Consider the following 21,493-nt stretch of genomic DNA (forward strand, 5'->3'; position numbering starts at 1 on the left):
CCTGCTGGCTCAGTGGTAAGAAACCATCTGGCAATGCAGGAGACATGGGTTCAACCCCTGGGTCAGGTAGATCCCCCGGAGAATGAAATGGCAACCCACTCCAATATTCTTGCCTGAGAAATCCCATGGATAGAGGAACCAGGCGGGCTACAGTCTATGCTGTCACAAAAGAGTTGGACACGACTAAGCTGCTAAACAACAACAACACACAATGTATTTGGATTGTTTACCCTAATGATTGCATCCCCACTAGAATATAAGCTCCAGGATGGAAGGAATTCTGTCAACTTTTTCTTTGCTGTATCTTTATAGCCATTTGTTTAGTAAATGAATGAATGAATCACTGTGTATCCTTGTGATCTTTATTCCCAGTGTGAATTCCCAAGTTGTGATTCTTAACCAACTAAGATACCGTTTGGAGTTTTAACAGGTGATTTATGCATCTTGATGGTTTGGCACTAGATGACCCTCTTCCCAGTATATCTGTTTTTTTCCTTGAGAATCTCAGGTTTCTTATGCATACAGAATCCGTATATCACCCATATGCTTGCACATTAACTTGCACAGACACCCCACATCACATGCATAGGCACATACATGTATAGGCACATATACACACTCCTGATAGACATTCTAAGAACTTTTCACATATGCCAGAACTTTGCAAATTTTCACTGAATGCAAAGCTTAAGCTGTAGTCCTGGAGTGCCTGAAACAACTCAAATTTTTCCTCCTTTTTCCTCTACATTTTGTCCATGTCATTCTCTTACTGAATCTATTAAGAAAGTTCACCTGGTATTTAATGCTTCCCCAGAAACTAAATCAAGCCTGGAAGTGACAAGTCATTTATCAATAGCCTATGCTAAATTTTTAGAAGTTAATTTATAACCATCCAGGTTCTGGGAGCATTGACCTTAGGAAGAATCATAAATCTTTCTATAGGTAGTGCCATTTTTTATGGACTTTCAAACTGGAGGTAACATAAAAGCCACATAATGCAAAAACAAATGTTACCTCTAATTAAAGCTTTGTAAGGAAATCCTCTTATATGTAATATGCATGCATGCATGCTCAGTCACTTTAGTCTTGTCTGACTCTGTGACCCCATGGACTATAGCCAGCCAGGCTCCTCTGTCCATGGAATTCTCCAGGCAAGAATACTGGATTGGGTTGCCATGCCCTCCTCCAAGGGATTTTCCTGACCCAGGGATCCAACCAGCATCTCCTGTGTCTCCTGCATTGCAGGTAGATTCTTTATCACAAAGCCACCAGAGAAACCCTATATCTAATAAAGACTTCCAATACTTGGGGTACAAAAAATTAATAGTCAGCAGTAAAAAAGAGATCTTAATAAAATACTTTATATAAAAAATATATAAATATAAAACTATATAACATATAAAATATAAAATATAAATATACTATATATTATATAGTATATATATATGTATATAATATAAAATATAAAACTATAAAAAATCTTTATAGTTGACTCTATAAATTCAATAATCCTTTCAAATAGTGATTACTTTAACTGAATACTATTATTATTATGTGAAGAAAGCTGAGCGCCGAAAAATTGATGCTTTTGAACTGTGGTGTTGGAGAAGACTCTTGAGAGTCCCTTGGACTGCAAGGAGATCCAACCAGTCCATCCTAAAGGAGATCAGTCCTGGATGTTCATTGGAAGGACTGATGCTGAAGCTGAAACTCCGGTACTTTGGCCATCTCATGCGAAGAGCTGACTCATTGGAAAAGACGGTGATGCTGGGAAAGATTGGGGGCAGGAGGAGAAGGGGACGACAGAGGATGAGATGGCTGGGTGGCATCACCAACTCAATGGACATGGGTTTGGGTAGACTCCAGGAGTTGGTGATGGACAGGGAGGCCTGGAGTGCTGCGATTCATGGGGTCGCAAAGAGTCAGACATGACTGAGCGACTGAACTAACTAATGAACTAATTATGTTCACATTTATTTATTAGGTACACTAAAGCTCAAGAAATTCATATTTCATTCTATGCTTCTTCAAACTTTATTAAATTCTTTATCAATAATGCACATCTATGAACATTAGTATATAAAATTATGCATATTTCAAAACTATCTCCAAAAATTAATAAATTTCCGATGAAATTAGGTAAAGAAGAGCTCAACTTCTCTCTATGGTGCTAATAGCAAAAACAAATCCACAAAGACTTTAAAATAAAAACACTGGCTTAAAATATAGATTAGTATAGAAACTCAGGTCCTTAACAAAAGAAAGTTAAGTGGCTTACAAGAATAGGGCAAATATAAAGATAAGAAACAAATTAAGAAAATAAAATTATTGTCCTTCTACAGTCATTTTTTACTAGATGTTATATGAAAGGAAAGAAAAACTGAGATGACAAAGCTAGGTATGTTGACATAGAGAAAGACAACAAAACAATGAAAGCAAGTTAGAGTTTACCACGACCAGTTAAACTAGGTGGAATATTACCTCTATATATTCGAGATACAGGGCACTGAACAGCCATACAGCTAAAAGATAATCAGCCTTCAGGGAGAATCAATAGACCTCAAGACGATGATATCATGATGCAATGTGAAGATGCCTGACCATAGCTTCCCATATTTCTCTTAAATACTTTGTTTTTATGGATTCTAAAACTAAAGAGCTGTAACTGTACTCAGTGTAATTTCACTGATTATCACTAAACAAGTTTAAGATCCTACTTTTTAATAGTAAACAAATGTTTAGAAAGTAATTTCCATTTTGTGTTCATCATTTGGACCATTAGAAGTGTCTTTCTTGCTATTTTGCAATGTGACTATTTTAATCGGCTTATAAACACAAGAATTTTAGGCAAAATTATTCAAACTTTAATATAACTATTCATGTAAAGAACAATTGTACATGCACATGCATCTTCAGTCATATCTGACTCTGCGACCCCATGGACTGTAGTCTGCCAGGTTCCTCTGTTGATGGCATTTCCCAGGCAAGAATACTGGAGTGGGTTGCCATTTCCTTCTCCAGGGGATCTTCCTGACCCAGGGATCGCACTCCTGTCTCCTGCATTACAGGCAGATTCTTTACTACTGAGCCCCCAGGGAAGCCTATATGTTCCTCTACTATCTAGGTAGAAAACTTGGAAGACTCACTTATCCAGAAGGTGTTACTGCTAAGAGTGGTCACATGATCCACTTCCGGTCAGTGAAATATAAGAGGAAGCTGCACAGTGGTGGGTGGTGGCTGTTAGGAGAACTTTTCTCATGTGTTAGATCTCTTGTGTTTTTTGTCCTTTGTAACTTTTGCCTTCTCTTTTTTCATAACTTATATATGAATGGTATTACTGAGGAAGAAGCAGCTATTTTAGTCACCATGAAAATTTTAAAAAAATGACTCAGGTATCTTGGAGCAGGCAGATAAAAAGAGGATGACTCTTCTTTGGCTGCTATACAAACTGCAACTTAGTCCAAACTTAGACCGAATGCATGAAACAAACATTTAATCAGTTAAGTTGATTTTTAAACAGGTTTTTAGCTGCTTGCTGTTAACTAATTTCTGATCAATAGATTATAATTTTTTCCATTTTTGATTCATTTATAAAATTATATGCTTCTGGATAAATTATTTTCCAAATATATTTTGAAATAAAACATTAATCATTTTATTTAATGACATCTGATTTTAACAAATATAACTTTTCCCATTTTAAGTTTCCTCTTATGAACATTTTCTTTACATAGTTCAATTTTCCTAGATCCAAGTTTAAACTGTGTGCAGTTTTAAGTATAGTCTGTTTTATTTTCCCCTCATTTTGATCAATTCTAAATTTTCACATCTCATTTTAGCCATGAATGCACTTCTTAAATAGAACTCATGAAAACAATTTTTTTTTAATATAGCTTCTCTTATAAAAGTGAAAATAATAACTTTAGTCATGGGATAGTAAGACCCTGATGCTGGGAAAGATTGAAGGCAGGAGGAGGAGGGGACAACAGAGGATGAGATGGTTGGATGGTATCACTGACTTGATGGACACGAGCTGGAGCAAGCTCTGGGAGTTGGTGATGGAGAGGGAAGCCTGGAGTCCATGGGGTCGCAGAGTTGGACACGACTGAGTGACTGAATTGAACTGCACTAATGGGATAGTAAGCAAAACAAGAAGGGCTTTATTACTGTAAATGCAAAGAAAATTATAAAACAACAGAAAATGGAACGCAGAAAATATATTGTGTTTGAAAACTTAAAAAAAAAATTTTTTTATTCCAATGTTGATTATCACGAACTATTCGGAAATAGTAGCACATAGTATCTTTCTCACATTTTGGTAAAAATAAGGTACATGTTGAATCATGACTTCTGGTTTGAAAATATTGCTGTAAGAATGCACTGGGCCTAACTCTACAAAGCAGTGTGGATGACTCTCACATGGAGAATGTTGAGGAACAAATCAGATACAATCGGACACATCCATCAAAATGCAATCTTTATGAAGTTCAGTGATAGGCAAAACTAATCCATGGCTACAGATGTCAAAATAATAGTTACTATTTGTGGAAGATATTGATGAGAAAGGAGCACTGAAGGCCTTTGGGGGCTGGTATGGTCTACATCTTAACCTGGCTTGTTGATGCATGAATCATCGCCCTACACAACTATGTTTAGTGCACTTCGCATTCTTTATGCAAGTTATACTTCTATTTAAGTAATAAAAGAAAGAAATGTTGGATTACCATTTTAAAACCTATTTTGCTCATACACCTCTCCTCTGCAGAACTTTATTCAAGCTTAAACTTCCAATTTTATTTCAGAATTAAGACTTTCTCATAGTCATGTCAATATCTAAATTGACTTACCTGGAATATTATAATGACTTACATGGAAAATTAAAGTTGCTGGTTTTGAGTAGCTAATCCAGATCAGGTGATAAAGCTTTCATTTAGAATTTTATTCAATGTTCTCTAATGCTCATGCTTTTATGACGTAAAAATAAGAATTTTGCACCAAAAAGAGCCATTTGTTTAAAGAATTCAGAGTTATGAATCAATTCAAGATTTTATATATGTATATGAATAATGAAATAGTATATGGTTCTTCTAAAAGGCAATTCAGAGAAATCCCTTGCCAATCCAGTGGTTAAGACTCTGTACTTTCACTGCCTAGGACCTAGATTCAGTCCCTTGTCAGGGAACTAGTTCCCACTATTCTTGTGGCATGGCAAAAAAATAAGTAAAGGAAAGGCACATCAGGATAAATTTCAGGAGAGAATAGAGATAAATGTCACAGAGTGTAGATACTTCAACAAGTAGTGAAAGAAGTTTTGATTTGAAAGGATGCGAAGAACTGACTCACTAGAAAAGACCCTGATGCTGAGAAAGATTGAAGGCAGGAGGAGAAGGGAATGACAGAGGATGAGATGGTTGATGGCATCACCGACTCGATGGACATGAGTTTGAGCAAGCTCCGGGAGTTGGTGATGGACCAGGAAGCCTGGCGTGCTGCAGTCCATGGGGTCACAAAGAGTCGGACATAACTGAGCGATAGAACTGAACTGAACTGAGAAAGTTGTTTAAAACTTATGGAGCAGAGATTTTGAAAATGAACCAGGCAAACACATGCTTAGGAGAAAGAAAAGGTAAAAGTAAACATTTAAGACTTTTGGACTCTGTGGGAGAAGGCGAGGGTGGGATGTTTTGAGAGAACAGCATCGAAACATGTGTATTATCTATGGTGAAACAGATCACCAGCCCAGGCTGGATGCATGAGACAAGTGCTCGGGCCTGGTGCACTGGGAAGACCCAGAGGGATCGGGTAGAGAGGGAGGTGGGAGGGGGGATCGGGATGGGGAATACATGTAAATCCATGGCTGATTCATGTCAGTGTATGGCAAAAACCACTACAATATTGTAAAGTAATTAGCCTCCAACTAATAAAAAATTTAAAAAAAAGTAAACATTTAGTGAATATAATTTAATAGTAATCTAATAATTGTTTCTATTAGTTCTCAGTTTAATTGTGATATTTTACATTTTGAAAGCAAGATTTGGAAGCATAGTCTTTTCTTTTCTCACAAATATTTCTTTAAAGACAAAAATGGAAAATATATTTTTTTCATTCCCTTTACCTCTAGATGGCACCTCTGAACCGATAAAATATGGACTGAGAGGGTTACTGGCGACCCCCAAGTGTCGTTCAAAGGATGTGTGTGTGCATGCTTAGTCACAGTCATGTCTGACTCTGCCACCCTATGGACCACAGCATGCCAGGCTCCTCTGTCCTTGGGGATTCTCCAGGCAAGAATACTGGAGTGGGTTGCCATGCCCTGCTCCAGGGGATCTTCCCAACCCAGGTCTCGAACCCAGTTCTCCCACATTGCAGGTGGATTCTTTACTGTCTGAGCTACCAGATAAGCCCAGTCCAAAGGACACTTGCTCCCTTTACCACCTCCACCTTCAAGACCAGAGCTCACAGCTCAATGTTATGGAATGAAAGACAGGGTTCTAGTAAGAAGACCCAGAATAATGCCCATACCCCATCATTACTATGTGAATTTGATCAAGTCATTTCAACCTGAGTCTCATTTATTCAAGATCTGTGAAATGGAGCGAATGACAGTGGGGTTTATTAGATGATGTATGATAATGATTTTAGCACTTTCCAAGAGTTAGATTTCTCTCCAAATGTAAAATATTACCCGAGAGAGGATCATAGGGGATAAAATAGGAATTGATTTTAAGATTAGTGGCTATGGGAATAAATAAAACATAAATGAGCATTTGGGGGACTGAAATAATCAAATAAAACACTAAATTTAAAAAGAATTACAGTTTGTGGTATATCCATGCTTCTCCCAGCATTCTATTCCCAGAATAAGATCAACACCTTTGCAACTTGAATCAATCAGCACCATTCACCAACTGACACAAGAATAATAGATATGTGGAGTTAAAAAAATAGTCTGCAGTTTTGCAATTATGCCATGATTTAAATCTTTTTATGAAAAAAAATGAATTATAAAAATACACCACCCTATTCCTTAAAAATTCTTCACATTATGATCAGTAATTTATACCAATCTACTGGTGGCACTAGTGGTAAAGAACCTGGCTGCCAATGCAGGTAAACATAACAGACACTGGTTCGATACCTAGGTTGGAAGATTCCCTGGAGGAGGGCAAGACAACCCACTCCAGTGTTCTTGCCTGGAGAATCCCATGTACAGAGGAGCCTGGTGGGCTACGGTCCAGAGGGTCGCAAAGGGTCGGACATGACTGAAGCGACTTTGCACGCACTGCAGTGAAGTTTTAAAGAACTCTTTAATCTTTATCCAATACTGTATGCTGTTAAAAGATACTGACATCATTTGTGTATGCATTTTGTGTACATTTTGATGATTTCTACACATGTAAAATATAGTAGAAAGCTCGTGTAATACAAGTGTCATCCTGTTTGATTTGACATTTTCCTATAATTACTTTAATATACTTTAATTATGTCCTATTAAAATAAAAAATGGATGTTATTTATTTATGCCAACTCCTCCCTGTTTATAAAGTAAATTATTTAGACAGAGAAAATTAGAACTGCTTGAGAGGAATTATTTTTGACAAATCTATATGCACTGGTACTTTATGTTTGGGGCTCCAGGTGCTCCCAAATTGAGTTTTTATTAAAACGAATTTTCTTCAGAAGCATGAAAGCTGGCCAACTGGTTTCTAATTTTCAAGTACTGCTTCATTTATGTTTATGAAAAAAGACTCAGCTGGTTTTTCTTCCATTAGCACCAAGGTACATAACTCTTGAGAGTCCCTTGGACTGCAAGGAGATCCAACCAGTCCATCCTGAAGGAGATCAGTCCTGGGTGTTCATTGGAAGGACTGATGCTGAAGCTGAAACTCCAATACTTTGGCTACCTCATGAGAAGAGTTGACTCATTGGAAAAGACCCTGATGCTGGGAGGGATTGGGGGCAGGAGGAGAAGGGGATGACAGAGGATGAGATGGCTGGATGGCATCACCGTCTCGATGGGCATGGGTTTGGGTAGACTCCAGGAGTTGGTGATGGACAGGGAGGCCTGGAGTGCTGCGATTCATGGGGTCACAAAGAGTCGGACATGACTGAGTGACTGAACTGAACTGAACCATTCATTGATCTATCATTAGTGTTTATACATAATGAGTATCTGAGATTTCATCATTTAATTTCCTAAATAGTCTCAGAAGTATTTTGCTAGAATATTCTAACAAAAAAATTCCTGTATTTACTGAAATATTTTTATTCTGGTTGACATTTATTTTACTTATGATTTCTGTCCATCATAATATGAACATTTATATTATGTGTACAAAACAAAAAGCAAAATACTGCTATCTAGGGAAAATTTCTCAACTGGTCCAAATGCCGATTCATGGATGAATTCTAACCCCAATAAAATATCCATTCTATGATGATTTAATTACTACTGTACAGTTTTTTGATTTAATGGACTTGTCAAGTCAAAATAAATCATAGGAAAGTACCTATGTCATTACCTTCTAATATTTTTTATTTTTATTTTCTTCCTGATCCTTGAAACGTAAATGTTTTGGCAATGCTAACTTGGGTTTTAGATTGTATTTAGGCCAATGTATTAATTCCTCCACTGGGATGTACTAGGGAAACCACAGTTCTAATTGTGAAAGTAAAGACTTTAGTGTGCTTTAAAGCATACTGAAGATTCACTTAGCAGGGATGATAGTTTGAGGAAGACAGACACCCTTTCTATTTCTTTTGCAATCACCCAACACACTCAGTGTGTGTTTACCTTGAAGGCTGATTGTTTGCTACATTTTCGGACAGGGACCTTCAAAGAGTTTGATTTACTGATGGTTCCCTGGATGCATCATTTCTATTATCACCTCTTTGCTCACCTTACTTCTCTCCATTTAGTAAGCTCATTCTTTTTCTTTCTTCCTCTCTCTCTCTCTCTCTCTTCTTTTTGCTTTACTACAAGTAAAGCAATGCTGAATATTTTATCCCCATGCCTTAGCTTAGCCTCAGTACATGGACAGAAGATATCTCAGGTGGCATTTTACTAGTAAGTTGCATTACTAACTTTTAAAGGTCAACAATCCTGAAGAATACCTTCTATTTTTGCTTTCTATGTCTATTGTTGTTGTTGTTCAGTTGCTAAATCGTGTCTGACTTTTTTTGACCCCATGGATTGCAGCATGCCAGGTTTCCATCTCCTTCAGTATCTCCCAGAGTTTGCTCAAATTCATGTTCATTGAGTCACTGATGTTATCTAACCATCTGATCATTCTCTGCCACTCTTTTCTCCTTTTGCCTTCAATCTTTCCTAGCATGAGGGTCTTTTTCAATGAATTGGCTCTTTGCCTAAGGTAGCCAATGAATATTCAAGACTGATTTCTTTTAGGATTCACTAGTTTGGTCTCCTTGCTGTCCAAAGGACTCTCAAGAGTCTCCTCCAACACCACAATTCAAAAGTATCAATTCTTCAGTGCCCGGCCTTCTTTATGGTCCAACTATCACATCCATATGTGACTACTGGTGAAAACATAACTTTGAATAATTGGACCTTTGCTGGCAAAGTGATGTCTCTGCTTTTTAATATGCCATCTAGGTTTGTCACAGCTTTCCTTCCAAGGAGCAAGCATCTGTTAATTTCATGACTGCAGTCACTGTCCACCGTGATATTGGAGCGCAAGAAAATAAAGTCTGTTACTGCTTCCACTTTTCCCCCTGCTATTTGCCTTGAACCAGACACTATGATCTTAATTTTTTGAATTTTGAGTTTTAAACTAGCTTCTTTACTCTCCTCTTTCATCCTCATCAAAAGGCTCTTTAGTTCCTCTTCACTTTCTGCTATTAGAATAGTATTATCTGCATATCGGACATTTTGGATATTTCTCTTGGTAATCTTGATTCCAGCTTATGAGTTATCCAGCCGGGCATTTTGCATTATGTCCTCTGCATATAAGTTAGATAAGCAGGGTGACAAAATACAGCCTTGATGTACTCCTCTCCCAATTTTGAACCAGTTAGTTTTTCCATGTCGGGTTCTAACTGTTGATTCTTGACCTGCATACAGATTTCTCAGGAGACAAGTAATATGGTCTGGTATTCCTGTCTCTTTAAGTATTTTCTGCAGTTTGTTGTGATCCACACTTGTCAGGGAATGTTTGACGGGAGGATTCCTACGTGCTGTCTCTCATGAGTCCTTTGTCCCTCTTCAAGCAGAACAGCACGCTGCTCCCAGGGACTGAGGTCATTGTGTGAGGCAGGCTTGGGTGTCCTTTAGTAAACATTCTCTTTAGGACAAAACTGCTTAGTCTCGTTCCCCTTTCTTGAGATATGGATTGTCTCCTGACCTTGTGACTAACATTACCCCTTGTTCCCTTGGTAACCGTTGCTGTATGTTTGGTTTTCTGATCTCTATCATTCCCGAAAGAAGTTTCTTGTACCACAGCCTATATATACTCATAGAAAAATCATTAAAGCACCTTTGCTCCATCAAATCTTAGGTCCCCGGGTCTTTTTTTCTCTCTCTCTCTCCTTCTCTCTTTTACTTTCTTATCGTCGACTCCGTACCACAAGGTTCTGGTCCATTAAAGGACCCCAACACACACTGTCAGAGGCTTTAGCATAGTCAATGAAGCAGAAGTAGAATTCTTTTTTTTTTGGAATTCCCTTGCTTTCTCTATGATCCAATGAAAGTTGGCAGTTGATCTCTTCTTCCTCTGCCCTTTCTAAATTCAGCCTGTACATTGGGAAGTTCTCTGTTCACGTACTGTTGCAGCCTAGCTTGAAAGATTTTGAGCATAACCTTACTAGCATGTGAAATGAGTGCAATTGTATGGTAGTTTGAACATTCCTTGGCATTGCGTTTCTTTGGGGTTGGAATGAAAACTGACATTTTCCAATCCTGTGGCCACTCGTGAGTTTTCCAAATTTGCTGACATGTTAAGTGCAGCACTTTAATAGCATCATCTATTGGGATTTTAAATAACTCAGCTGAAATTCCATTACCTCCGCTAGCTTTGTTTGTAGTAATGCTCCCTAAAGAAGGCCAATTTGTCTACACACTCCAGGTTGTCTGGCTCTAGCTGGGTGACCACACCATCATGATTATCTGGGTCATTAAGACATTTTTTATAGAGTTCTTCTGTGTATTCTTGCCACCTCCTCTTAATCTCTTCTGCTTCTATTAAGTTCTTACTGCTTCTGTCCTCTATCGTGCCCATGTTTGAATGAAATGTTCCCTTCTATACCTGTAAGTAAGGCAACTGATATTTCCAGGTGTTTTTTGATTAAGAAAATTGATTTTGGTGGATCACTGGTATTTTTAAAACACAGGAAATTGGACATAAACATTTTCAGAAACTTCTTAGAGAGATGAGTCCACCCACACACATCAAATTGCCAGAAACACACATATGCTGGAGGAGTATCCATAATCACATGCCACCAACCAATGGAAGCATGGATAATCAGAGATAGACAGAATGTTAGAGCTTCCCTGGAAGCTCAGTTGGTAAAGAATCCGCCTTCAATGCAGGAGATCATGGTTAGATTCCTGGGTCAGGAAGATTCCCTGGACAAAGGATAGGCTACCCACTCCAGTATTCTTGGGCTTCCCTGGTGGCTCAGATGGTAAAGAGGTAAAGACTCTGCTTGCAATGTCAGAGACCTGAGTTCAATCCCTGGGTTGGGAAGATCCCCTGGAGGAGGACATGGCAACCCACTCCAGTATTCTTGCCTGGAGAATCCCAGGGACAGAGGAGCCTGGTGGGCTACAGTCCATGGGGTCGCAAAGAGTCAGACATGACTGAAGTGACTAAGCACAGCACAGATGTGATCTTAGAACTGGACCATCCCAGGACCCTTATTTTGCAAATAAATGATATAAGACATATTCTTATAAAAAAAAATCTCAAAATATTTGAATGTTAAGTCAGTAAGAATATAGTATTAAAGAAAATGCAGGTTAATGTCGGGAATTCCTGAGGTCCAACAGAGACTACTGGCACAGAGCAAATTGAGGATATTTTTCCCTTTTGTCTTTCCACAAATTCATTGTCCTACAACACAGCAACTCCCATCATGAAAAAAGTGAAAGTGAAGTGTTATTCTCTCAATCGTGTCCAATTCTTTGTGACCCCAAGGACTATAGCCTGCCAGACTCCTCTGTCCATGGGATTCTCCAAGAAGAAATACTGGAGTGAGTTGCCATTACCTTCTCCAGGGTATCTTCCTGGCCCAGGGATCCAACCAGGGTCTTTTTGAGCCTCAGTCTTTTAACTGAGCCTCAGGGACTCGGGACTTTTAACTGAGCCTCAGTCTTTTAACTGAGCCACCGGGGAAGCCCAACTCCCACCATATCATGGCTTATAAGTACAAAGCAAATGACAAAGTCTCAAATTTGAGGTTTCTTCGCTTTCTCCTCTAATAATGCAGTTCCACTGCTTGCCCCTAAACCTCTGAACCAATTTATTTCCCATCTGGCTGCTGCCAGCCAGCAGCACTAATGCATCCCAGAAGATTTTCCTTCTAATGGTCACAGGCTGAGATGGTCAAATGCCTTCTGATACTTATCAGCCTCCTTGTAGATGGAAAGGAAATGGGCTCTTGAGATTGGAATCTGGAATTAATTAGAAGTAGGAGGCAGGTCTGCAAGACAGATGATTTTAACACACCAAAAATCGAATAGGCTAAAAGAACAAGAGGGATAATCAGCCCTGTGAATGCTTCTTACACCACCTTTTAATTCTCCATTGTTTACATCAGAATTGACAACTCAGATCCTCCTTTAACAAATGCTTTCTGTGGCAGTTATTCTCAATACTTATCCTCAGTTTTCAAACATCCCTCATCTATTCTAGAATGATCTCTCTGATGTTCATGCCACTTCTGTGAGCCTTCTGGGAGGAGATGTTTCCTTTGTTTTTCTTCAAAAATGCTAAAAACCTACTACCCATTCTTTTCTTTCTTGTAGAAGTGCTGGCTGAGAGATAGTAAAATCACTGGGTGGGAAACAATAAGAAAGCTGATTTATGAGTTTTGCCTTGAATATGCATTAGTACCTTGTATATTAAACTTGGAATCAGTCTGCAACAATTTCTCCTAAGTTTTATACAAAAGGAAACCAAAGCAAAAATCATGGAGAGATATATAAAAACAAACAGCCGCCTATAGGAATTTCATAAACCATAAGCATTTTTTTTATTAAGGGTAGAAAACATGACAGAAAGAAATTGATTTTTAAAAAATAGCATCGAAACATGTATATTATCTATGATGAAACAGATCACCAGCCCAGGCTGGATGCATGAGACAAGTGCTCCGGCCTGGTGCACTGGGAAGACCCAGAGGGATCGGGTAGAGAGGGAGGTGGGAGGGGGGATCGGGATGGGGAATACATGTAACTCCATGGCTGATTCATGTCAATGTATGACAAAACCCACTACAATATTATAAAGTAATTAGCCTCCAACTAATAAAAATAAATGAAAAAAAAATTTTTTTAAATAGTAAACAAAACCATTTAGAAAAAAGGAAATTTTAAAGTCACAAATGATTTTTCTCAGCTAACCAGAATTTAAAACAAAATTATGTCTTATCTCTTACCACTCTCAACAACACACACAGACACACAACACCACACAACACAACACACAAATCCAGTCTTTCCATACCCTGCATGAATCCTGAAATACACAGACTTTCACTTGTATAATCTCATGTCTTCTGTGCAAGCTGTTTCTTGACTTGCAATGCCCTTCCTACATTTTTATTCCTGTTAAATTCTCATTTATATTCCAAAGCTCAGCTCAGATGCTTCCTTCCTGTTTGATTCTTTACCAGATCTCCATTAAGAAGGTAAAAAACATTTTTTCCCCTAGCACTTTCCTCTAATCATTATTATAGCACATGCATTATTAGAAAATACTCATTTAGTAATAAGACTATATTCACAACTTTCATGAGAGCTCATTAAAGACATGGATGATGTTTTATCCATCTCTGAAACTTTGCAGAATTTATCAAGAGAAAGCAATACATACTTTCTCCAAATGAATGAACAAAGAAAGGAAGAAAGTTGTGACAAAGGTGCACATCATTTTCCTCATTGCTCTTCACGTCTCCTACCTTTTGTTCCCTCTTCTGTGAGGAAGTTGTCTAAGTGTGAGAAGACAAGAGAATAAGCATAGATTATTAGGAAATTGGGACACCTGAGCTAGAAGGTGATTCATTCAACCTCTTCATTTTATAGACAAGAGAAAAAAAAAACACAAAACAGAAGATTAATAAATATAAATAAGAATCATCCATGTGGTTTACCCAGCTGTATAATGGCTAGTTCTTTATTTGTATTTATTTACTTATATTTGGGCTTCCCTCATAGCTCAGTCGGTAAAGAATCTGCCTGCAATGCAGGAGACCGGGGTTTGATTCCTGGGTTGGGAAGAACCTCTGGAGAAGGAAATGGCAACCTACTCCAGTATTCTTGCCTGGAGAATTCCATGGACAGAGGAGCCTGGTAGGTTATAGTCCATGGGGTCACAAAGAGTCAGAGATGACTAAGTGACTAACACTTTAGTAACTAAACCACCACCACTTATATTTTCTTTTTTTTTGTTTATTCTTGGCCACACAACTTGCAGCTTGTAGGATCTTCGTTCCCGAATCAGAGATTGAATCAGTGACTCCTGCAGTGGAAGTGGTGTCTTAACCATTCATTGGACTACCAGGGAATTTCCTATAATGGCTAGTTTTTTAACTCAAGATGAGTCATTTACCTAACAAATATTAATTAGGTACTTACATGATGTGTTCACTGGCTGGGAACTGAAGATATGAAGATAAGTAAGATTAAACTCTTCTAATGAAGAAATTTACACTCCAAAGACCATGGGAGCTTAAAAGTCCCAGAACTTAGCACAGCACAGGCAAGAATGCTGAAGAATCTATTATGTAGAATGTCAGGGAGGAAAAAAAACTTTCCTCTGTCCTTCTAGGTTCTGTTGACTGGTCTAAGAATTAAGGTGATATGAGACAGATAAAGTTCAGTTCAGTTCAGGTGCTCAGTCGTGTCCAACTCTTTGCAACCCCATGAATTGCAGCACGCCAGGCCTCCCTGTCCATTACCAGAGCCCAGAACTTACTCAAACTCATGTCCATCAAGTCAGCGATGCCATCCAAATATCTCATCCTCTGTCATCCCCTTCTCCTCCTGCCCCCAATCCCTCCCAGCATCTCGGTCTTTTCCAATGCGTCAACTCTTCTCATGAGGTGGCCAAAGGATTGCAGTTTCAGCTTCAGCATCAGTCCTTCCAATGAACACCCAGAACTGATCTCCTTTAGGATGGACTGCTTGGATCTCCTTGCAGTCCAAGGGACTCTCAAGAGTCTTCTCCAATACCACAGTTCAAAAGCATCAATTCTTTGGCACTCAGCCTTCTTCACAGTCCAACTCTCATATCCATACATGACCACTGGAAAAACCATAGCCTGATTAGATGGAACTTTGTTGACAAAGTAATGTCTCTGCTTTTTAGTATGCTATCTAGGTTGGTCATAACTTTCCTTCCAACCAGTAAGTGTCTTTTAATTTCATGGCTGTAATCACCATCTGCAGTGATTTTGGAGCCCAAAAAAATAAAGTCTGACACTGTTTCCACTGTCTCCCCATCTATTTCCCATGAAGTGATGGGATGGGATGCCATGATCTTGGTTTTCTGAATGTTGAGCTTTAAGCCAACTTTTTCACTCTCTTTCACTTTAATCAGGAGGGCTTTTAGTTCCTCTTCCCATTCTGCCATAAGGGTGGTGTCATCTGCATATCTGAGGTTATTGATATTTCTCCTGGCAATGTTGACTCCAGCTTGTGCTTCTTCCAGCCCAGCATTTCTCATGATGTACTCTGCATATAAGTTAAATAAGCAGGGTGACAATACACAGCCTTGACGTACTCCTTTTCCTATTTGGAACCAGTCTGTTGTTCCATGTCCATTCTAACTGTTGCTTCCTGACCTGCATACAGGTTTCTCAAGAGGTAGGTCAGGTGGTCTGGTATTCCCATCTCTTTCAGAATTTTCCACAGTTTATTGTGATCCACACAGTCGAAGGCATATCAATAAAGCAGAAATAGATGTCTTTCTGGAACTCTCTCGCTTTTTTGATGATCCAGCAGATGTTGGCAATTTGATTTCTGGTTCTTCTGCCTTTTCTAAAACCAGCTTGAACATCTGGAAGCTCATGATTCATGTATTGCTGAAGCTTGGCTTGGAGAATTTTGAGCATTACTTTACTAGCATATGAGATGTGTGCAATTGTACAGTTGTTTGAGCATTCTTTGGGATTGCCTTTCTTTGGGATTGCAATGAAAACTGACCTTTTCCAGTCCTGTGGCCACTGCTGAGTTTTCCAGATTTGCTGGCATATTGGGTGCAGCACTTTCACAGCATCATCTTTTAGGATTTGAAATAGTTCAACTGGAATTCCATCACCTCCACTAGCTTTATTCGTAGTGATGCTTCCTAAGGCCCACTTGACTTCACACTCCAGGATGTCTGGCTCTAGGTGAGTGATCACACCATTGTGATTATCTGGGTCATGAAGATCTTTTTTGTACAGTTCTTCTGTGTTCTTGCCACCTCTTCTTAATTTCTTCTGCTTCTGTTAGGTCCATACCATTTCTGTCCTTTATCGAGCCCATCTTTGCATGAAATATTCCCTTGGTATCTCTAATTTTCTTGACGAGATCTCTAGTCTTTCCCATTCTATTGTTTTCCTCTATTTCTTTGCATTGATCGCTGAGGAAGAGCAGCGGCTGTGTGGGCACAGGAGGGCCGAGAGGAGCTACTCCATGTTCAAGGTCAGGAGGGGCAGCTGTGAGGAGACACCCCTCGTCTAAGGTAAGGAGCAGCAGCTGCCCTTTGCTGGAGCAGCCGTGAAGAGATACCCCACGTCCAAGGCAAGAGAAACCTAAGTAAGATGGTAGGTGTTGGGAGAGAGCATAAGGGCAGACACACGGAAACCATAATCACAGAAAACTCGCCAATCTGATCACAGGACCACAGTCGTGTCTAACTCAGTGAGACTAACCATGCCATGTGGGGCCACCCAAGATGGACGGGTCATGGTGGAGAGGTCTGACAGAATGAGGTCCACTGGAGAAGGGAATGGCAAACCACTTCAGTATTCTTGCCTGAGAACCCCATGAACAGTATGAAAAGGCAAATGACAGGACACTGAAAGAGGAACTCCCCAGGTCGGTAGGTGCCCAATATGCTACTGGAGATCAGTGGAGAAATAACTCCGGAAAGAATGAAGGGATGGAGATAGATTAAGAGGAGAAATCAAATTTAATTTAATATGTGCAGAAACCTCACATAGATAAGAGAGTTAGAAAGTGAAAGTATTAATCACTCAGTTGTGTCCAACTCTTTGAGACCTTATTGATTTAGCCCACCAAACTCCTCTGTTCATGGAGTTCTCCAGGCAAGAATACTTTAGTGGGTAGCCATTCCCTTCTTCAGGGGATCTTCCCAACTCAGGGATCAAACCTGGGTCTCCCGCATTGCAGGCAGATTCATTACTATCTGAGACACCAGGGAAGCCCAAGAGGGTTAGGTACCTCCCTATATATGAGAAGTTCAAAGAAAGAAAGTTAAGAGAAGTTTTATATGCCATCTTGAGCTAAGGAATGGGATAGGGACCTGTAAACCTGTGAATCAGATTTACAGACTTTCCCACCTGCTCTCTCAGAGAGGTTTTAATCACTCCATTCGTTCTTCCTACTAACCCAGAAGACTGGGGCTGATAAGCACAGTGGAAATGTTTCATGATCAAATGTCAAATCCTACAAATTTCTTTGATAATTTGTCCAGTGAAATGAGATCCTCCATCATTCAGTATTTCTGAGGGAACTCCCCCAATTGGGGGTCACTTTTTCTAAAATCAGTCTTCCTACTGATTGTGCTGTGGTCTTTCTACAAGGGAATACCTCAACCCAGTGTGAAAATATACAAATCATAACAAGCACGTCCTGGTAACCTTGAGCAGAAGGCATCTGGAGAAAATCAATCTGCCAAACCTCAAAAGAATGTGCAAGCAATGGAAAATGTCCTTGAGAACTGTGCAATAGCTTTCTTGGGGGGCATTTTGGGCAATTGGTATGCCTTGAATAAACCTTCCAAGCTATTGTAAAAGAAGGTTTCTAAAAATGTTTACCCCACAATACCATCTTGTCTGGGTTCCCATGAGTTAACTCATGAATACATTGTAAAATAGTATATTGAGCCCCCTCCTAAGAAGGATAGGCTTTACTGGAGACAAGTGTTCATCCTTTTTATTTCTGTGTGTCCTTTCCTCTCCCTGGCACAGCTCCCTGAAATTTTAACAAGGTGTCAGTGAGGTTACTGGGAGGCTGAAAAGAAAAATCATCAGTTCATTGGTTGTTTTCGTTTTGCAGAGCTGCTGCCTTGGCAGTGTGATCAACTAAAGAGTTCCCTTTTGATTCTGCACAGTCAACCCTTTGAATGACCTCATACCTTTAGAATGGCTAATGCACTTGGCAGCAGAATTTCATCCAATAATTCTGCTACTGGTTTCCCATTTTTAATAGACTTTCATCTTCAAAGCATACCAAAATCATGGACCACTTCAAATATGTACTGACTGTCTGTATAAATGTAACTGGCAGGCTCTTGCTTAATGTACCACTTGCAATGCAGGAGGCCTGATCCCTGGATTTGGAAGATCTCTTGGAGAAGGAAACAACAACTCACTCCAGTATTCTTGCCTGCGAGTGCTATTAATTCAGCCTCTTGGGGATGAACCATTAAGTAAGGGACCATTTCCAAGGATTAACACTGGAAAAATGACAGTATAACCAGCCTGATATTTTCCATGATGTCCTTGAAGATATGAACCACCAGTGAATTAAAAAATAAAATAAAATAAAAAATCAGGGTTATCCATAGGGATTCTCAAAGATCAATTCTGGGAGATAAAAAATCGTCAGTTAAAACAATGGAGTCATATTTATCATCCTTGATGTCTGATTTCTCTGGTAGTAAGGTCACTGGCTGAAGCTTGCTGCATCTGTGAAGAGTTATATTTGCTGAGAGCAAGATAATTTCACAGGAAGTCAATCAACTTGCTGAATAATGTGTGCGACGAGAGTTTAGTAAGGCTTCCACAAAGTGAGGAACAAAGATAGAGGGTGACTCATGACTATCTCTTCTGTGGTCTGACATAACACAACCGCTGCTGTGACAGCCCAGACACAAAGGGAGAGCTCCTGGCTACAGAATCTACCTATTGGCCATCATAGCCTATTGGTTGGTGTGTGTGCTGTTGCTTCAGTAGTCTCTGACTCTTTGTGACCCCATGGACTGTGGCCCACCAGGCTCCTCTGTCCGTGGGATTTTCCAGGCAAGAATACTGGAGTGGGTTGCCATGTTCTATACCAGGGTATCTTCTCAACCCAGGGATCGAACCCATCTCTTGAGTCTCCCATATTGGCAAGTGGGTTCTTTACCACTCGTGCCATCTGGGAAGCAGCCTTCATTTTGGTGGGTTGATACTCTTATTGTGTGGCACTTTGTTTTCATAAACAAAGAGGAAGAGCGTAAATCATAATTTGGATGTCCCAAGGCTGGGGTCTTGGCCAGAAATTTTTAAAGGGTACCCCTAGCTTCCAAATTGGAGAAGGCAACAGCAAGCCACTCCAGTACCCTTGCCTAGAAAATCCCATGGACGGAGGAGCCTGGTAGGCTACAGCCCGTGGGGTAGCTACGAGTCGGACACGACTGAGCGACTTCACTTTCACGAATTAGAGAAGGAAATGGCAACCCACTCCAGTGTTCTTGCCTGGAGAATCCCGGGGATGGGGGAGCCTGGTGGGCTGCCGTCTATTGGGTCGCACAGAATTAGACACACCTCAAGTGACTTAGCAGTAGCAGCAGCTAGCTTCAGAATATTCTATTTCCCAGCAGACAGGCTCAGATTGAACTTTTTAAAGTAAATTATATAATGACTGAGTTACTAAAGAAGAGTTTGGAATCTAATTCCTACAGGATCCTGCAAAGTCTAAAACTCCCCATAATTACCTTTTTTATTTTTTTCTTGGTAAGGAAGGCTAAAATGCCTTTAACTCTATCCAGGTCAATTTAAAGTGCTTATTTGGATATCCTATGTCCTAAATATTTTACACTAGTCTTGCCTAATTGGAATTTCTCTTTTGACACTATGTCTTTTTAAAGCTGGCTTCTGAAGTTAAGTAGAGCAGGTGTCTTGCTGGCTATTGATCAAAGAATTTGAACACAGCAACAAATCATCTATATTTTTTGTGTCAGACCTGACTTATGGGGAAAATATAGATCACCGAGGTCTGCCTTTAATATCTGGGAAGGCAAGTGGGGCTCTCAGAATAGCCCTGTGGTGTTGCAGTTTGTGTATATTGCCATTCATTCCAAGTGGAGAAAAAAAGAAACTGATCATCAATATGTACAGAGATGCTAAAGAATGCACTGTGGAGATCTATCACAAAAAAGTCACTTTTTTAGGAATACAGGACAGTAAGTTATGGGAGTTTATACCACAAAGCGGCAAGGAATAATAATAGATCTCAAGTCCTGCCATTAGTTTTTTTTAACCAGCAAAATGGTAGTTACAAGACCTGGTGCAGGGCACAAGAAGCCCTTTCTTAATGTAAGCTGATACTGAAGGTTTTTTTTTTTTTTTTTTTTTCCTTCTTCAAGAGTTTCCTTGGTGGCTCAGATGGTAAAGAATCTGCCTGCAATGCTGAAGACCAGGGTTCAACCCCCGGATCAGGAAGATCCCTTGAGGAAGGAAATGTCAACCCCCTTCAGTATTCCTGCCTGGAGAATTCCACGAAGAGAGGAGCCTGGTGGGCTACAGTCCATGGGGTCTCAAAGAGTCAGACACGAGTGAGCAACTAACATACGTGACCTCAATAGTTATTGATGAGTGTCGGGCAGAGGTTTATTTTGATCTACAGTCATTTTAATAGATGATGTTGGTAGAATCAAATCCCCAAATTCTCTAGGTACTAACTGGTAACTTGTCTTGCTCAACGCCATCCTCAGCATGAATGACAAACATTGTATGATGAAGGAAGTCTCATTGATCTTTCAGATCTAGAAACTTTTCTACCTTATGAGTAAAGGAAATTTGGACTTCATAAGCTTCTAAGAAATCTCTACCTATCAACTGAACAGGAGCAGTTTCTACTAGAAAAAAAAAAATGTTTTCCTTGAAATTTGCTTAAGTAGAATTTTAAAAGTAATGATTTAATAACCTGAATATGTGCCTTAGACACTCCTACCATCTGCACTGATGTTTTACTTTGAGGCAGGGGATCTCTAATTTTGGTAGAGTTCACAACTAAAAAGGTGGCCCTTGCATTTATAGGACTTTACTTGTTTCTCTGTGTATAAACATCTCTACTTCTTTCAGGGTTTAAAGAGGGGAA

Source organism: Cervus canadensis, chromosome 33 (assembly GCF_019320065.1).
Source record: "Cervus canadensis isolate Bull #8, Minnesota chromosome 33, ASM1932006v1, whole genome shotgun sequence".
Taxonomy (NCBI): Eukaryota; Metazoa; Chordata; class Mammalia; order Artiodactyla; family Cervidae; genus Cervus; species Cervus canadensis.